This window comes from Pleurodeles waltl, chromosome 12 (genome assembly GCF_031143425.1).
Source record: "Pleurodeles waltl isolate 20211129_DDA chromosome 12, aPleWal1.hap1.20221129, whole genome shotgun sequence".
In the NCBI taxonomy this organism is placed as follows: Eukaryota; Metazoa; Chordata; class Amphibia; order Caudata; family Salamandridae; genus Pleurodeles; species Pleurodeles waltl.
In genome coordinates this window covers 115,262,833-115,276,523 of record NC_090451.1, presented here as the reverse complement: position 1 = coordinate 115,276,523, position 13,691 = coordinate 115,262,833, and the positions used below count along the sequence as shown (strand labels likewise).

Below are 13,691 nucleotides of genomic sequence, written 5' to 3'. Positions count from 1 at the left end.
GGCTACTGATTTAGCCACCTTGGTTGCTTGTCCCCTTAACATGGATAAGTACAAGCAACTACCCCTAATAAATGGTGTTGAGGTTCAGGCCTACAGGGACACAGGTGCCAGTGTCACAATGGTGATAGAGAAACTGGTCCACCCTGAACAACACCTACTTGGTCACCAGTACCAAGTAACCGATGCTCACAACAACACCCTTAGCCACCCCATGGCTGTTGCAAATCTCAACTGGGGGGGGGGGGGTTACTGGCCCAAAGAAAGTTGTGGTTGCCTCAGATTTACCTGTAGACTGTCTATTAGGGAATGATTTAGAGACATCAGCTTGGGCAGAAGTGGAGTTGGAGGCTGATGCAGCAATGCTGGGCATTCCAGGGTATATTTTTGCTTTGACCAGGGCTCAGGCCAAAAAGCAAAAAGGACAGGGTGACTTGGGTCTTGGAACAATGGACCAAGTGCTCCCTAAAGCTAGGGCTAGTAGAAGTAAAGCACTACCTACTATCCCTCCCTCTACAGTGGATTCTAATTCTGAGGAAGAAGAATTTCCTCCCTGTGCAGAACCTACACCAGAGGAGTTGGAAGCAGACACTGCTGAGCTTTTGGGTGAAGGGGGGCCTGCCAGGGAGGAGCTGAGTGTGGCACAGCAGACCTGTCCCACACTAGAGGGTCTAAGACAGCAAGCTGTCAAACAGGCTAATGGGGATGTCAGTGACTCTCACAGAGTTTACTGGGAGGACAACCTCTTGTACACTGAGTCAAGGGATCCTAAACCTGGAGCTGCCAGGAGATTAGTGATTCCTCAGGAGTACAGAAAGTTCCTCCTAACTCTTGCTCACGACATTCCCCTAGCTGGACATTTGGGGCAAATGAAAACTTGGGACAGGCTTGTTCCCTTGTTTCATTGGCCTAGAATGTCTGAGGACACAAAAGATTTTTGTAAGTCCTGTGAAACCTGTCAAGCCAGTGGCAAGACAGGTAGCACGCCAAAGGCACCCCTTATTCCATTGCCTGTGGTTGGGGTTCCCTTTGAAAGGGTAGGGGTTGACATAGTTGGCCCCCTTGACCCTCCTACTGCTTCAGGCAATAGGTTTATCTTGGTGGTAGTGGACCATGCCACCAGATATCCTGAAGCAATTCCTCTAAGGACCACTACAGCTCCTGCAGTGGCAAAGGCCCTCCTGGGAATATTTTCCAGGGTGGGCTTCCCAAAAGAGGTGGTATCAGACAGGGGAAGCTATTTCATGTCTGCATACTTAAAGGCCATGTGGAAGGAGTGTGGTGTGACTTACAAGTTCACTACACCCTATCATCCACAAACAAATGGACTGGTGGAGAGATTTAACAAAATTCTCAAAGGCATGGTTATGGGTCTCCCTGAAAAACTCCGCAGGAGATGGGATATCCTGTTACCATGCCTCCTTTTTGCCCCCTAGGGAGGTACCCCAGAAAGGAGTGGGCTTCAGCCCCTTTGAACTACTCTTTGGACACCCTGTTAGGGGTCCACTAACACTTGTCAAGGAGGCTTGGGAACAACCTTTAAAAGCTCAAAAACAAGATATTGTGGATTATGTACTTGGCCTCAGATCAAGGATGGCTGAGTACATGAAAAAGGCCAGTAAAAACCTTCAGGCCAGCCAAGAGCTCCAGAAGCAATGGCATGACCAGAAGGCTGTTTTGGTTGAGTACCAACCAGGGCAGAAAGTGTGGGTCTTGGAGCCTGTGGCCCCAAGAGCACTCCAAGATAAATGGAGTGGACCCCACACAATTGTTGAGAAAAAGGGTGAAGTCACCTACTTAGTTGACTTAGGCACTGCCAGGAGTCCCCTAAGGGTGCTCCATGTCAATCGCCTGAAACCCTACTATGACAGGGCTGATCTCACCCTGCTCATGGCAACTGATGAGGGACAGGAAGAAGACAGTGATCCTCTACCTGATCTCTTCCCTTCCACAGAACAAGATGCTCTAGTTGAAGGTGTTGTACTGGCAGATTGCCTTATTGCTGAGCAGAAAGACCACTGCATAAATCTCCTGGGTCAGTTCTCTGAAGTCTTCTCTACTGTGCCAGGTACCACTTCTTGGTGTGAGCACACTATAGATACTGGAGACAGCTTGCCTGTCAAAAGTAAGATCTATAGGCAGCCTGACCATGTCAGAGACTGCATAAAGCAAGAGGTGCAGAAAATGTTAGAACTGGGAGTGGTTGAGCACTCTGAAAGTCCATGGGCCTCTCCAGTGGTACTTGTACCAAAACCTCATTCCAAAGATGGAAAGAAGGAAATGCGGTTTTGTGTAGACTACAGAGGTCTCAACCAGGTAACCAAAACTGATGCTCACCCTATACCCAGGGCAGATGAGCTCATAGATACACTGGCATCTGCCAAGTATCTAAGCACTTTTGATTTGACTGCAGGGTATTGGCAGATCAAATTATCAGAAGATGCTAAAGCTAAAACTGCATTTTCAACAATTGGAGGCCACTACCAATTCACAGTAATGCCTTTTGGATTGAAAAATGCACCTGCCACTTTTCAGAGATTGGTGAACACAGTCCTGCAAGGGCTGGAAGCTTTCAGTGCAGCATATTTGGACGATATAGCTGTCTTTAGCTCCAGCTGGGATGATCACTTGGTCCACCTATGGAAAGTTTTGGAGGCCCTGCAAAAGGCAAGCCTCACTATCAAGGCTTCAAAGTGCCAGATAGGGCAGGGGAAGGTGGTTTATCTGGGACACCTGGTTGGTGGAGAACAGATTGCACGACTTCAGGGGAAAATCCAGACTATTATAGATTGGGTTCCCCCTACTACTCAGACTCAGGTGAGAGCCTTTTTAGGCCTCACTGGGTATTATAGGAGGTTCATTAAGAACTATGGCTCCACTGCAGCCCCTCTTAATGACCTCACTTCAAAGAAAATGCCTAAGAAGGTATTATGGACAGCAAACTGTCAGAAAGCTTTTGAGGAGCGGAAGCAGGCCATGTGCTCTGCACCGGTCCTGAAAAGCCCTTGTTACTCTAAAAAATTCTATGTCCAAACTGATGCATCTGAATTAGGAGTAGGGGAAGTCCTATCACAACTTAATTCTGAGGGCCAGGATCAACCTGTTGCTTTTATTAGTAGGAGGTTGACCCCTAGAGAAAAGCGTTGGTCTGCCATTGAGAGGGAGGCCTTTGCTGTGGTCTGGGCACTGAAGAAGTTGAGGCCATACCTGTTTGGCACTCAGTTCATTGTTCAGACAGACCACAAACCTCTACTTTGGCTAAAACAAATGAAAGGTGAAAATCCAAAATTGTTGAGGTGGTCCATATCCCTACAGGGAATGGACTATACAGTGGAACATAGACCTGGGAGTACCCACTCCAATGCAGATGGACTCTCCAGATATTTCCACTTAGACAATGAAGACCCATCAGGTAATGACTAGTCTTATTGTCCTTCGTTGGGGGGGGGGGGAGTTGTGTAGGAAAGTACCATCTTGCCTAGCATGTTACCCCCATTTTTCACTGTATATATGTTGTTTTAGTTGTATGTGTCACTGGGACCCTGCCAGCCAGGGCCCCAGTGTCATAAGTGTGCCTAAATGTGTTCCCTGTGTTATGACTAACTTTCTCACTGAGGCTCTGCTATCCAGAACCTCAGTGGTTATGCTCTCTCATTTCTTTCCAAATTGTCACTAACAGGCTAGTGACCAATTTCACCAATTCACATTGGCATACTGGAACACCCTTATAATTCCCTAGTATATGGTACTGAGGTTCCAGGAGATCCCTATGGGCTGCAGCATTTCTTTTGCCACCCATAGGGAGCTCTGACAATTCTTACACAGGCCTGCCACTGCAGCCTGAGTGAAATAATGCACACATTATTTCACAGCCATTTTCACTGCACTTAAGTAACTTATAAGTCACCTATATGTCTAACCTTTACTTAGTAAAGGTTAGGTGCAAAGTTACTTAGTGTATGGGCACCCTGGCACTAGCCAAGGTGCTCCCACATTGTTCAGGGCAAATTCCCCGGACTTTGTGAGTGCGGGGACACCATTACACGCGGGCACTACACATAGGTCAATACCTATGTGTAGCTTCACAATGGTAACTCCGAATATGGCCATGTAACATGTCTAAGATCATGGAATTGCCCCCTCTATGCCATCCTGGCATTGTTGGTACAATCCCATGATCCCACAGGTCTGTAGCTCAGACCCGGGTACTGCCAAACTGCCTTTTCAGGGGTTTCACTGCAGCTGCTGCTGCTGCCAACCCCTCAGACAGGTTTCTGCCCTCCGTGGGTCGACGGAATCTTCCCCCTGCTACAGCAGGCACCAAAGAACTGCATCACCGGTCCCCTGGATCTCCTCTCAGCACGACGAGTGAGGTCCCTTGAATCCAGCAACTGTGTCCAAGTGACTCCCACAGTCCAGTGACTCTTCAGTCCAAGTTTGGTGGAGGTAAGTCCTTGCCTCCCCACGCCAGACTGCATTGCTGGGAACCGTGACTTTTGCAGCTACTCCGGCCTCTGTGCACTTCCGGCGGAAATCCTTTGTGCACAGCCAAGCCTGGGTCCACGGCACTCTAACCTGCATTGCACGACTTTCTAAGTTGTCCTCCGGCGGCGTGGGACTCCTTTGTGCAACTTCGGGTGAGCACTGTTTCACTCCTCTTCGTAGTGCCTGTTCCGGCACTTCTGCGGATGCTGCCTGCTTCTGAGAGGGCTCCTTGTCTTGCTCAACGCCCCCTCTGTCCCCAGACGCAATTGGCGACATCCTGGTCCCTCCTGGGCCACAGCAGCATCCAAAAACCCTAACCGCACGATTTGCAGCTAGCAAGGCTTGTTGGCGGTCTTTCTTCAGGAAAACACTTCTGCACGACTCTCTTCGGCGTGGGGGATCCATCCTCCAAGGGGAAGTCTCTAGCCCTTGTCGTTCCTGCAGAATCCTCAGCTTCTACTGTCCAGTAGCAGCTTCTTTGCCCCCACAGCTGGCATTTCCTGGGCATCTGCCCATCTCCGACTTGCTTGTGACTTTTGGACTTGGTCCCCTTGTTCCACAGGTACCCTCGACTGGAAATCCATTGTTGTTGCATTGCTGGTTTGTGTCTTTCCTGCAGAATTCCCCTATCACGACTTCTATGTCCTTTGGGGAACTTTAGTGCACTTTGCACTCACTTTTCAGGGTCTTGGGGTGGGCTATTTTTTTAACCCTTACTATTTTCTAATAGTCCCAGCGACCCTCTACAGGGTCACATAGGTTTGGGGTCCATTTGTGGTTCGCATTCCACTTTTGGAGTATATGGTTTGAGTTGCCCCTACCCCTATGTGTCCCCATTGCATCCTATTGTAACTATACATTGTTTGTACTGTTTTCTAAGACTATACTGCATATTTTTGGTATTGTGTACATATATCTTGTGTATATTTGCTATCCTCATACTGAGGGTACACTCTGAGATACTTTGGCATATTGTCATAAAAATAAAGTACCTTTATTTTTAGTATATCTGTGTATTGTGTTTTCTTATGATATTGTGCAAGTGACACTAGTGGTACTGTGGGAGCTTCACTCGTCTCCTAGTCCAGCCTAAGCTGCTCTGCTAAGCTACCATTATCTATCAGCCTAAGCTGCTAGACACCCTATACACTAATAAGGGATACCTGGGCCTGGTGCAAGGTATAAGTACCCCTTGGTACTCACTACAAGCCAGTCCAGCCTCCTACACTCAGCTCTCGTACTTGGGCTCTTACACAGAAGATGGAATGGCGGCTTACATTATAAAGGGCAGGTATGCAATCAGTTTATCTTTTGTATTTTGTAGTCTAATGCAGTAGCCGCATAACTCAAGGGGAAGGGTGGGTGGGAACGAGGTTAAAATAAAAAATTAAAAAAAAAGCACTTACCTTGCCGCCATCCCAGCTGCCTCCTGCTCCCTCACGCTTCTCTTCTTCTGGGGTCCCAGCATTCACTGCTGGGACATCAGCACAGGCTCCCCAGCAATCCCGGCGCTGCTTTCATGTAAAAGCTAGCTTGAAAGCAGCACCAGGATTGGCCTGAGCGGCTCGGACTTCCGCTCAGACACAGCCCTGGGGTCTGTGCAGTTTCTCCAGCCCTACTATTCAGCACAGCCAAAAAGACATGCGCACTTAGGTGCACTCTTCCCTCCACACCCCTCCCACCTTCTGTGGCCCTGCCCCACCCTTCCCTGTACTGCTGGCTGTGCCAGAAGCAAAAAAAAAAAAATAGTAAACTATCATTCTATTTTTCTGCTGGTGACTCAGCCAGTGGGGTGATGCTCCTTCCCCATAGAGGAGGAGACGCCCCTATGACTGTAACAAAATCCCAGACATAGGTCAGCCCATCATTGGGTCTTGCCTGTCTCTATCAGAGTGCTAAAAGACACTTATTATATGTGGTAGCGTGGCCGAGCGGTCTAAGGCGCTGGATTAAGGCTCCAGTCTCCTCGGAGGCGTGGGTTCGAATCCCACCGCTGCCAAGGTTTTACTTATTTCACATCTTCCGTAAAATGTTTCCCATTATCTACGTTTTCTAGACTATTCAGTTTCTGGAAATATTGCGCTACTGTGCTTTCAATTCCTGAAAAATACCACTGATTACAAACAATAATGGATTTCCTTGCTCAATTAGCCAATCTGGAGACTCGTGGCCATCGGACTCGCTGTAAAACAATTAGGTCGGCTTTGTCCATTTTGCGTGAAGATATTTGAACGAGGGGCATTTTCAAAAGGAACCGTTTGCCAAGTTCTGTACTGTTTGCATAGAAAAATATTAGAAAAACTAATTTGCATAAAAAAATACACGAGTTCGATTTTCACAAAACCAACTTCCTGTGATTTCCGGTTTCCAATAAAGATCAAAACAATGACTGCCGGTGATAAAACGAATCAACTTGTTCCAGGTGAGGCTCGAACTCACAACCTCGGCATTGCTCATTGCAAGTACTGCTTTACTGTATATGTACCGCGCGCTAATCGATTGCGCCACTGGACCAAATACGTTTTATGCTGCTACCTACCCGTTAAATCTCGTGCAGCATGAGGTCATGTAACTGAGATAGAGTGACCCGACTTTTTGATGAATCACCTTCCGTTGTAGGTAGAGAAATTGACAATTGTGGCAACAACACACACTTGATGTGAATCTGGAACGTCTGCAGGAAGAGTTCAAATGAACGTAAGTGTAGGCTAAAGCCCAATGCACACAAATGTGTATATCAGCAGGTCTGGGTTTTTTTGGATGCTGTTCTAGCGCGACCGCGACCTGAGGGTATTGGAGCGTTTTAAATGAGCACCAGTTACATTACACAAGGACACATCAGTTGAAGATGGCATCCGATCAAGCCAATAGGTCTTGCCTACGAAAGCTATTCGCTTTGCCAATGTTTTGTAGCCATACTGTACAGCAGCCCTGCTAAATATAATTACAAAAACCTCTATGACTCGACCCGTGCTAACCTATAGATAGAAAAGAAACAGCGAGCCTCGTCGTAGCAGTCTCTTCTCTTTTTTATTTTTAGTGGTGTGCTCCAATGAACGTCAATTCACAGAAATGCCAACGGGAGCGGAAGTGACATCACACATCATTGAACTTTACTTTCGCTCACACACACGCTAACATATACACACACTGTCACTCACATAAACATACTCTTACCCGCAAGCAGGCACACAACATACATTTAAAGGCATTTTTACTCCTCTCAGCTGCCAGGGATGATCATATTCCAGCTAATTATACTCCCAGGAGTGGCTTGCAGGGCTTTGTTGGGGGAGGGGGGCGCAGGGGGCACAGGAGGCGCATGGGTGTTGCGGGGGCAGAATAATAAAGCAACAAAAAAAATAAAAAATCACTTACCTGCTCCGCGGCATATTGTGTGCTCTAGACTAGGATTTTAGTTTTTACATAACCATTTAAAATGTACTCTTTGTGTTCTGATGTTTTTTGGTATATTATTATTTCAGGAAAGAGGGCTTGGGGTTCCATTAATTGTCCATTGGTCGTACTTAGAACACAACTCGCTCACATACCGCTCAGTGGTTTGTGTAATGGTTGCAGTACAACTGGTTTTCTGATTTTCGGGATGGCACATTGATTAAATATTTAGTTCCAGGGTCTCTGTAAAAACAACCGAAGTGTTTCTACTAAGACTAGAAGTATAAGCTCCAGCCATAACAGAAGCAATCTATGTTGGCACAAGTCTTTAAAATCGATGGACACAAGGGTTCAGTGTTCAGTAGATGAATAAATAGTATACTCAGTTGCAGCTTAGTGCAGAGCACAATGAACATGTGGTTTTCATTTGTTGTTGCCTTCTTACTCTTTGAGCACTTTGCAGATGTTTCTGCAAAACCACATGTGTTTTTTCATGGAAGAAATTCAACCCAGGCACATGATAAGCCTGGTTCATGCTAAGCCTGGTTCCCATTAAAAGTGAACCACTATACTGAATCCTAGAAAATGTGTGTTGTAGTGGATGTGGAATCCATAGTCAGGCAAACTCTTGAAAACTAAATTCATGCCTATGATCACTTTTTTCTTGTATGGTATCTCAACCATTATTTAGTCTAAGTATAAGAAAAATTCAAGACTGTCTATTCAGTGTGGTCTCTGCTTAGGCCAGGATCTCGGTGACCACTTTTCTTGTCTTTAAATGGAACACCCCGATCTTGAAGTGGAAGAGCTAGTGTAGAACTGCACACTGGAGGAATTATCACCCAAGAGGAAGTGTCGGTAGAATACGCAAGCGTAAATATTGCCAGTGAAAAATATTGTGTTCTACGGACCTCCTAACAACATATCACCCCACTGGAGTTAATAAAAGACAATCTGCACCAAATGTTCCAATATTTAATATGTAATAACTGATTTTACAAATTAGTCATCAATCCACTGTAAGGATTACAGTCACAGCAATACAGAAACCAAGAGATATGAGTTGATACTCTCTGAGAGAATGCAGACTGCTCCTACTCAAAAGAAACAAAATTAAGGACATCTTGCTAAATTTAGGCTAAAACGAATAAGGTTTCAAGATTCTGGAGGCAGAGCAAGGCAGGTGTCAGTATTGCAAAGATTTCAGTAGAAGTCTTTAGAAATAAAGAAACCAGTGTTCGCATATAACTACGCACTGTAAGGGCAAAAAGGCAAAAGGGCTCCTCTCCAAGTCTAAAGGATTCTGCCATATTTAAAACAAGGTGAAAGCTAACTTAAGATGGAAAGTTCCAGGCACAGCCATATTTCTAGTCATATCATCCAGAGGCTCCAATTATTTCTTGTTCTCACAAAGCAACTTGCAACATGGAGCAAGTCTCCCATCCCAGGGAACTCTAACGACCAAGTTATCCTTGAGTCTCTTCACACCAGATATAATATGAATTGAAGGTTTCTTCATGTCCATTAAATCATCCACTCTTTGCCAAGATTTCCTTCTCAGGCATGGCTTTCACTGATACACAATACTTGTTCTCTAGCTAATGAATAATGAATGCACACCTGCAAAGAAAGAAACATGCAGAACACAGCAAAATTACACTTCATGTTAAAATGGAAGGCCTACTTAGGCTAACTTAGTGAATCATGGTTAATTGCACTTTTAATACTCAATTATAACTGTAATCATTATATCAAAATAAATGCAAAACATGAATAAGAGTCATGATTACATGTACCACGTGTTTCAATAGATACAATTCATCAGAAGATGTGTGAATGAGAACTACAGACCATCATGGTAAAGTCAAACATTAAAACACACATGTAAGACGTATATATGAAATTCTAATACCTACAGTGAAAGCATCTCCAATAATACATTTGATGCTTCACTATACATTAATAATGTTAATTCACACAGAATATATGATGTTGATTACAACTCTAGTTACATTTGTAGCTTATAGGGGTAACGTCAAAATTACACTTTTTCAGAACATATCACCCCACTGGATTTAAAAAGAGAAAATATACACTCAATGGGGCAATATTGTTGTAAATGATATTAGTCCCAATATATGTCAGGCAACCTTTTTGTCATCTCGGTTCGGAGATACGGCCACTGCAGAAGCATTATGAGTCTGTAATTGGGCGATCTTGTAGGTTAAAAATGCCAAATGTCCAGTTGGATAAATGAGAGCAAGCTCCATGCTCCTTTCTGTGAACTTATGCTCTTGTTAATTGAATGTAACAGTACTTTTGAGGCCCAGGGCTTCCTTGGAAACTGTTCTGTCTTTTAAGTCAAGAGAAGCCACTTTCCTGAACTTTTGCGCTGTCTCCTGTTCCAACCTATGAGTCAATAACAATTCCTGGGCTCGTGGACTTTGTCCATTTTCGAGATTGTGTATTGCCCCTCTACCTATTCCTCAGCATGTGAGCTGCTTTCACTTTTCAGCTTGCCAAGCACCCATACTGCTGACGATAAGGTATGAATTACACCTTCCTTGCCCCCGTTTTAAGAATAGCTATTGTCAAACGTTGAATAGAAACCTCCTAAATATTGTGATGGTGCCACCGTTAACCATTTGCCAAATGCTTTCTTCATGTCTGATATCTTTAATCACAATCCACAGTGAGTGGCCTTTCTGAACGACCAAATCTACCAAAGGCATTGCCGTGCACAAACTGGATTTTGTATGCACCTAGGTCTCTTCCTCATTTTTTCATGTTTTTATGCTCTTCCGTGTAACCTTGTGTAAACATCCATCTAAGTTATGTGGATGTTTTTATTCAGGAACTGTTTATGGCAGAAATGTGTAAATCTCTCTCTCTCTCTCTCTCTCTCGTAGAGAGAGAGAGAGTTAATCTGCCCTTCTGTTTTATCATCTTCCTTCCTTTCTATTGCTAAAAATGTCTCACCTTTTACTTCGTGGAATATTGCAGAGCTGTAATTTCTCTACTTAAAGCCCATACCCGAAGACAGTCTTTGACATAGTAGGGAAGAAAGAGTTAATTAGGTCTGGCATGATAATGCAACAGTAGTGAGACCCAATGTTACCAATTCATTAAAATATATATATAGCAAGCTTTAGTCGGTGTTGGCTTTTTAATGTATCGTTCAGCCTCCTGTGGAGCATTACAAAGCACGAATGTACATTCCATCTCAAATGTACACTGAATCATAAAAGTGTAAAGTATGTAACTTATACGTGCATTGTTGACAGACAGCAAACGTTTATAATTTTTTTCACTGCAGCAGGTTTTAAAAAAAAGATTTTAGGTGCAACTCAAAATGGAAGCTATTCTTACTGCTTACCTTTTACTTGCTTTTTATTACGTTTTATTTAAAAAAATCTGGCGAATTAACTGTATCCTTCACTTTACTGTTTTTAAAGGACTGACCCAATCGATGTAAAATGAGTGTTGTGGAAGGCTGCGACCTGTCCAGAAGAGGCAGCAGAAAAGGTCGTTGTGCTTCTCGCATGGGACTGGTACATTTTCTGAATTCTGCTTGGTAAAAAATGAATGTGTCTTTCCACTGTGAGATTCAAAACATAAATACCTGAAATTAAAAGAAACGACGACGAAGGTGGGATTCGAACCCACGCGTGCAGAGCACAATGGATTAGCAGTCCATCGCCTTAACCACTCGGCCACCTCGTCCTCTTAGTATCGCTGTCTGTGTACAGATTCTAGTAATTGTCAATGGAGAGATAGTGCGCCATGTGAAACAGTACAATAGGGTCTAATAAACCTCTCCTCGCACCTGTTGCAACAGGAAGATGGCACAGCTAATGCCACTTCACGCAGTCTCAGGTATCGCGTGGCTCCGTTTAGATAGCTCGGGCGTCACCAAACCCCGCTCTAGGATTGGGATGTTGATGTCAAGCTTTGATTGACAGCCGTAGAACATCGGCCGCTTATCCCACGGCCTGCATGTCCGGCCTTTGAACGACTGCATGCTCCTGCCCAAAAGACCGCACCAATAAAACGTGCGGCCTCCATGATTGATGGCATCGTACATGCTAACAAGTTCGGAGGGCGTGAGCGAGTACACGCCTTCTTGGTTGGGGGAGGGGGAAGTGCACTTGGATCCAAGGGTGTCACCTCGAGCAGATGAGGTGGGTCGCCTTGTCAGTGCGATGCAGTGATGTCACTTACTTTGTCAATGAGAAGTTATCTTTAAAAAACAAGTTTTTGAAGAATTCACAAATTGGGGTTGCAGGCAACAGAGAGGAGGGTTATGAGGGACAGAGAACAAAACCGCCACCTTGTGCCCTATTTGTATTTAACCTATTCCAACAAGTAATTTAGCAGCAAGGAAAATGTGATAGGACTGGCTTTCTGAATTGGATAGAAATAGACTGCATTTTAACATAGCTTAAATGGTGATAGCATAGAGACCTCTGCGGAACGTGAAAGGTTACGGGTATGAAACTGCCGCCCCAGCAAGGCCTCCAGAGTTCATTTGCTGAGGCTCTGTAAATGCCCAGGGGTCATGACGATAGGGCAATGTCCTGCAGAACCAACAGGCATGGGAGCCTTAACAAGAGGAGTAGGACATGACTTGGTTAGTTCCTAGTAAACTTCATTTCCACGCACCCACCACAGAAGGGAATGCAGGATTGTGGCAAGGCAGACTATTACTCAGAGCAACGAAGATTACAGGCATGTAACCAAGCCATTACCATCTTCGTCCATCTTCCTCGCCATAGCTCTTACTGGTTGAGAGTATACCAGAGCCAGAAGAAACGGAGGAAATTGATGACGAGAGCAGAAAATTATGCAACACCAAGTATTTTTACTGACCAAATGAAATAAAAAAAACATATTGTTCATATACATCATTCCACTGCTAAAAGAACACAGAATCTAAAGGAAAGTAAAAAATAATTCCCCCATTCTTAACTTACAGTGAAACTAAAAGTATGTGGAGAAGACCATGATGCAGCAGCACAAATGTCTTTCAAAGAAGCTCCTTTAAAAGAAGCCCAAGAGGAAAAATCTCCTCTGTTGGGATGTCCCTGAATGACAGCAGGAAGAGAGAAGCCAAAGAAATTACCATCTTGACCCACCTACTCAAAGTGGAAACCGTTGGGCACTGATCTTTATTACCAATACCAAAATACATAAATAGAAAGTCTACTTTCCGAAAAGCCAATGTCCTTTCTAAAAAGACTGACGGAGTTCTGACAAGGTCCTAGGTGTGCCAAAGAACGTCCTGCTCCAAAAACAGAGAACGTTAAAAGTAATAAAGAATCAGGTCTTGAGAAACATTCAAAGTAGAAATATTTCAGACAGTAAAGTAGGATCTATACGGATGACCACCATATCTGGGAAATGCTGGAGGAATTGTTCTTGTTAGGGGAGAACCCCAGTCTTCCTCAGTCTATGACCAGAGGAAATTGTCACAAGGAAAAATAACTTCACAGCGGGAAACTTTAGAGAGACTAGAGAAAGAGGTTCAAAAGGAGCCCCTTGCAGAATGTACAAAACTAGAGGGAGCTCCAGAGGCGGAATGAACCACTGGTCTTTTCAACTGAAAGCTACATAACATTCTGGAGGCCAGAATATGATACTGCAAGAGTCAAGGGCTCCTATTGGCTTTAATAGCACCCCATTGACTTCCTAATGTTGACACTGATAATCCCAATAGGAAACCACCCTGCTGGAACTCCAAAATGCTATCACCCTCGTATGATACTTGAAGGAAACCCATGGACAAACACCATTTGGAGAAGTTACTCCAATTC

General features: G+C 44.5%; 2 non-coding genes across 2 annotated transcripts; one reads left to right on the top strand and one right to left on the bottom strand.

The window, feature by feature from the left end:
- The first annotated feature begins 6,399 nt into the window (after positions 1-6,399).
- Positions 6,400-6,481, top strand: TRNAL-AAG (transfer RNA leucine (anticodon AAG)). The gene has a single exon. It is a non-coding gene; the product is annotated as a tRNA-Leu (tRNA).
- Positions 6,482-11,519: 5,038 nt separating this feature from the next.
- Positions 11,520-11,601, bottom strand: TRNAS-GCU (transfer RNA serine (anticodon GCU)). The gene has a single exon. It is a non-coding gene; the product is annotated as a tRNA-Ser (tRNA).
- Between the last annotated feature and the right edge of the window lie 2,090 nt (positions 11,602-13,691).